Source organism: Glycine max, chromosome 1 (genome assembly GCF_000004515.6).
Source record: "Glycine max cultivar Williams 82 chromosome 1, Glycine_max_v4.0, whole genome shotgun sequence".
NCBI classification, from domain to species: Eukaryota; Viridiplantae; Streptophyta; class Magnoliopsida; order Fabales; family Fabaceae; genus Glycine; species Glycine max.
The window spans coordinates 19771424-19777476 of record NC_016088.4 but is presented as its reverse complement, the minus strand read 5'-3'; the positions used below and the strand labels follow the sequence as shown (position 1 = coordinate 19777476).

General features: G+C 38.4%; 1 non-coding gene across 1 annotated transcript; it reads left to right on the top strand.

The window, feature by feature from the left end:
* Positions 1–5724: 5724 nt before the first annotated feature.
* On the top strand, positions 5725–5831 carry LOC112997847 (small nucleolar RNA R71). Its single transcript, XR_003262915.1, has one exon. It is a non-coding gene; the product is annotated as a small nucleolar RNA R71 (small nucleolar RNA).
* The last annotated feature ends 222 nt before the right edge of the window (positions 5832–6053 follow it).

Sequence of the window (6053 nt, the reverse complement as noted above, 5' to 3'; positions counted from 1 at the left end):
ATTACAAAACTACCCCTAATACAAAACCTAGCCTAGGTGCCCTAAAATACAAGGGCTGAAAAATCCTACATTTCTAGGATACCCTATCTACATTATGGAGCCCTAAATACAAGGCCTAAAAATAATGAAACCTTAATATAATATGTAAAAAGATAACTGAGCTCATACTTAGCCCATGGGCCCGAAATCTACCATAAGGCTCATTGGAACCCTAGGGCCTTCTCTTGCATCTTTGGCCCAATCTACTTGGAGTCTTCTATCCAATGCTCTTGCAGGGTAGGATTGCATCATTCCCTCCCCCTTGAAAAGGATTTGACCTCAAATTCCGAGATTCTTGAAACTCTGGGCTTTTTTCCTCAACACCTATAAAAAGAACAAAAACATATCTATTAGTGGTGTTTGGTATGTTGAAGTAAGGTAAGGTATGAAAACCCTAATCGAGGTCGTACCCGAATCAAATAAACATTAAAAATGTAGTATCTAGGAAGTGATCCTAGGTCGTCTCCCTACGAGCAATGGTCAATCAAACGTTCACAACAAATAGTAATAAAACAGTAACGAATTGGGGGGTGGGGGTTGTTTGTTTTTGTAAATTAAACAGCAAGCAAATTTGAATTAGAAAATAACAGAATTAAAACATGTTGTTTCCCCTTGATTCATAAGCAAGTCTCTTATCCTAAGTTACGAGAACTTATCCTTAATTAGTTCAACCACTTAATTCAACCCTAAATTAAATTACTAAGCGATCATAACATAAGGCTGTCATTATGTGATTAAGCAACACATACTCCAATTAATCTTGAACGAAACTGATCATTAAGCATGAACGTAAATTATGTGCAGAGACAATTAATCAAGCACTAAGCATGCATGGATTAATAGCAAAAAATACATAGTAATTGGTGAAGAGGAAAAATTGATCAGAATTCAATAGTAATAACAAAACCTCAAAGAGAGCTATTTTTGGTCCTCAAGAGAAAACAACGCTGAAGACTTAGCCTTCCATTAATTAGTAGAAAATGAAATTGTAGATTGAAGCAGAAACGGAATTTCAGAAAATGAATTTTATTCTACGTGAACAGTGCGCATGAACAGTAAAAACTGGAATTCTAAAACCCTAGAATTATTGTCCTCTCTGAAAACCCTCCAAACTAAAACCTTGGTGTTGTTATATAGGTCCTCAGCCCCAAAGCTTACAAATATATTTTAAGTCCAAGCCCATAAACGAAATAAAATAAAATCTGGACAAGATAAGATAAGATTGGATGAAATAAAATCCGGGCGAAATAAAATCTAGATGAAATAAAATCTGGATAAGATAAGATTTGATAAAATAAAATTGTCTGCTCTCTTCAAGTCCAAGCCCAATTCCGGATTCAAGGCCAATTGCTTATAATTCTCTTGAAATTAAATTAAAAACACAAAATTAGTCAAGTAGGCCCAAATGATAAAACTGCATAATTAATTTGACAATTAAGGCTAGTCAGTAATTAAAATGGTGAAAAAAAAGGGTTAAGAAATAGGAGAAAATAATGACACATCTCAAGTGTCTAGGCTACTGTTTACTCTCAGAGCACCCATGAAAACAAGCACCACATAGACTTGACAAGACTCTAAAATTGACAACCACACCACAAACACATGCATATGAGGATCAAAAGGTCTTTTAAGGTTGTAATGGGGCCAAGGACAAGGTAGAGGAAAGTATTGGATAAGTAGCTAAAACCCAAAGGAATAGAGGAGCAATGGGGAATAAGTGAGAACTAAGGAAAAGTAGTAAACCCCAAAACCAAAATTAAAAATGAAGCATAAAAAGTAAACCCAAAACAAAGTCAACCAAGTCCTCAAACCAATCCAAGTCTTCAAACCAAGACCTAATGTATTCAACTTCATTCTTTTTCTATTTTTTTTTTGCTGATTAATTTTTTTTCATTTTTTTTTATCGTGAACAATAGCAATTGAAAGCAATTGAAAAATAAAGCAACAATTAGGCAATATATGTATATACATCAAGCATGGCCAAAAATACATCATCAAGCATGGCCAACAAAAACATATCATCCAACTTATTCCCAAAACAATTCCAAAGCTCCAAAATTCCTTAAGGGTAGGGTGAGATCATGGTTTTTCACTTAAGGCTTGTAATGAGCTTCAAAACAAAGAAATGGGAACATAGGCTCAAAGGGGCTATAAAAGGAATTAATTCAATGTAGGCTCATTTGGCTAGAGGCTTATAAGAACAAAATGCCTAAATCATCTCCCAACATGCATGTGAAGCAAGAAGTATCAACAAGAGTCAAGCCAAGGCTATTGTGCAAGCAATCAATGGGGCAAAACACACCGAATAAAATAGATGATGATGGCTCAAATTCTCACCAAGGGTAAATCTATCACTTCCAATTTGAACTTTCAAAACTAAGTTGACATGCAGAGAAAAACAAGGATTTCAATTAACAAAATGCCAAGAAACTCCTATTTCAAAAACAATTACCCATTACCTGTACAAAACCTATAATTCAAAGAGAAACATGCAATGTTGTACATAAAACATAAAACCAAAATAACAAAATTAACCTAGAAAACCTAAAAAAATTAAACTAGAAAACCCAAAAAAATTAATCTAGAATACCCTACAAAATCAACAAAATTAAAGAACAATCTCCAACCCCCCCCACACTTAAACAACACATTGTCCTCAATGTAACACAATCACAAGATCAAGAGCAATCAAAGCAATCAATAAAATTGGAAAAGTGCAATAAAAGTAAAGAAGGAGATATAAAAAAAAGAAGAAAACTCCCTATGTCATGGCGGAAGAGAAGTAGGGTGAAGTAAGGAGGTCTCCTCCACCGCTACATCCACTAAGGAGGGATTTGTGAGGAATGGTTTCAGATGGTTTCCATTGACCTTGAAGCTCTTATTTGTGGATTCACTTTTGATCTCAATTGTACCATAAGGAAAAACATTAGTCACCACAAAAGGACCAATCCACTTTGACCTCAACTTACCACTCATGAGTCCGAGCCTAGAGTTATACAATAAAACTTTCTGTCCAACCACGAAGTCCTTCTTAGCGATCAAACTATCATGGAACTTCTTGGTCTTCTCCTTGTAGAATTTGGAATTCTCATAGGCTTCTAAACGGATCTCATCTAGCTCACTTAGTTGCAACTTCCTTTCCTCTCTAGCCTGATCAATAGAGAAGTTGCAGGTCTTTACAACCCAGTAGGCTCTGTGTTCTATCTCTACAGGAAGATGACATGCCTTGCCAAAGACAACCCGATAAGGATACATTCCTATGGGTGCTTTGTAGGTAGTCCTATGCGCCCAAACAGCATCATCCAGCCTGGTGCTCCAATCTTTTCTGTTCGGCTGCATAATCTTCTTCAAGATCCTTTTTATCTCCCTGTTTGAAATCTCAGCCTGCCCATTAGTTTGGGGGTGGTTAGGTATGGAAATTCTGTGCACGGCCCCATACTTTTTGAGCAAGGCATACATGGATTTGTTACAAAAATGGGTGCCTTGATCACTAACGATGGCTCTAGGGACTCTAAACCTGCAAAATAGATTAGATCTAACAAAATCTACAACAACCTTAGCATCTTTAGTGCTAAGCATACACTGCTGGAAGGTACCAGGGGCGTTGCATAGGCCAAAGGGCATCCTCCTATAGGCAAAAGTGCCAAAGGGACAGGTGAATATAGTCTTTTCTTGATCCTTAGGAGCAATATGAATTTGTAAATAACCAGAAAAACCATCAAGAAAATAGTAATGAGATTTACCTGCCAAGCACTCAAGCATTTGGTCAATGAATGGCAGGGGAAAATGATCTTTTCTGGTTACCTGGTTTAGCCTCCTATAATCAATGCAGACTCGCCTGCTGTTCTGCACTCTTGTGGGGATAAGCTCATCCCTTTCATTCTTAATCACTGTGAGGCTTGTCTTCTTAGGAACCACTTGGACTAGACTCACCCACTGGCTGTCAGAAATGGGGTAGATGATTCCAGCTTGTAAGAGCTTGGTCACCTCCATTTTCACCACATCCAGAATGACGGGGTAGAGTCACTGCTGTGGCTGCCTCACTGGCTTAGCTCCATCCTTTAAAAGTATCCTATGCATGCAGGTAGATGGGCTAATACCCGGAATGTCTGCTAAAGTTCATCCAATGGCTTTCTTGTGCTTCTTGAGAACTAGCAACAACTTCTCCTCTTGCTCAGCAGCAAAGGAGGCAGAGATGATCACTGGAAATTTTTCCTTGTCCTCCAAGTAAGCATATTTGAGGGTTGCTTGTAAGGGCTTCAACTCTGGTGTGGGTGGTGGCTAAATAGTGGGAGGAACCAGGGTAGGAGAAGAAAAAGGTTCCTCAGCCTGTACCTCCAAAAGCAAGTCAGAAGTATATGTACTTCTTGCAACATGGTTAGTGCATTCTGACTCTAAAAAATCAACATCAAGAGGTACAACACCCAAAAAATCAAAACCAGACTCAAATTCAGATTCATTCTCAGCATAAAAATCAGATACAGGATCAAATTCAAACTCAAATTCAGATTCAATGCATAAGGAATGACAAGTATGCAGATTTGATAAAAATGGATGTTTCCTACCATGAAGAACAGAATCAAAATCAAACATATAATCATCAACGATCTAATCAATTATCTAGCAGAGGTATGTTCACCTCTACTTTCCCGAAGGTCTCCAAGATCTCCCTTTTCACTTCTTCCATTTTTTTTGTTTGGAATTGCTCTAGGTGGGAATGGAAGAGGGATAAGAGGCTGCTGCAAGTCAGAATTACTAGAAGAAGGTCCTCCTACATGAAAATTTTTGTTAGGAAGATTTCGCTTTTGTGCAACTATCTCATCCTCTTTTTCAGGTGTAGAATGAAGCTTGACAGGTTCAGGTGCAGGTGCTGCTATTGGTGGAGGCACTTCAAATTGTTTGCACAGTTTGTGAAGGCAATTTGTCAGAATTTTGGGACTGAGCTTGGTTCATCTGAGTAGCCATCTGCCCCATCTGATTTGTCAGACTCTAAATGAAGGCTCTTGTCTCTTGCTGAAATTGCATATTTTGGATGGTCATTTGCCTCACTAACTCTTCTAAGGAATGTTGAGGAGGAGCCTCAGTTGCTTGTTGTCTTTGTTGTGACTGCTGCTATATTGAAGGAGGAACATATGGCTTGCTTGGACCAGCAACATTCTGGAAAGGAGGGATAGGCTGTTGTTGTTGTGGAGGACATACATTGTATCTGTTGCTTGAAAGATCATAATTATTCTGCTGTTGTTGGTTTTACAGCCGAGGGGGTCTATTATAAATGTTTGCAGCATAAGCTTCAGGTTGCTCATTGACTCCAGATTGCTGCAAAGAAGGACAAAGATCTGTATGGTGATCTGCAGAAGAACATAGACCACATACTCTTGCAACAGGTGTAGATTTCTGATTCATGGCAAGCTGAGTTACTAGGTTGACCAAGCAATCAAGTTTTCCCTCAAGCTTTTTTATTTTCAGTAGATGAAGATGAATCTATGGCCACCTCATGGACTCCTCTAAGAACAATAGCATCATTTCTTGCACTGAATTGTTGGGAGTTCGAAGCCATCTTCTTAATCAAATTCCTAGCCTCAACAGGAGTCATATCACCAAGAGCTCCACCACTGGCAGCATCAAATACTCTTCTCCATGTTGCTAAGTCCCTCATAGAAATATTGAAGAAGGAGTTGCTTAGAAATCTGGTGGTGAGGACAGTTTGCACACAATTTCTTGAATCTTTCCCAGTACTCATACAAGCTCTCTCCACTAAGTTGTCTGATGCCTGAAATGTCTTTTTTGATGGCAGTGGTCCTAGATGCAGGGAAGAATTTCTCCAAGAACACCCTCTTAAGGTCATCCCAGCTGAAAATGGACCTAGGAGCAAGGTAGTATAGCCAATCTTTTGCCACTCCCTTAAGAGAATGAGGAAAAGCCTTTAGAAAGATATGATCTTCTTGGACATCAGGGGGCTTCATGGTGGAACAAAAAATATGGAACTCCTTAATATGCTTATGAGGATCTTCACC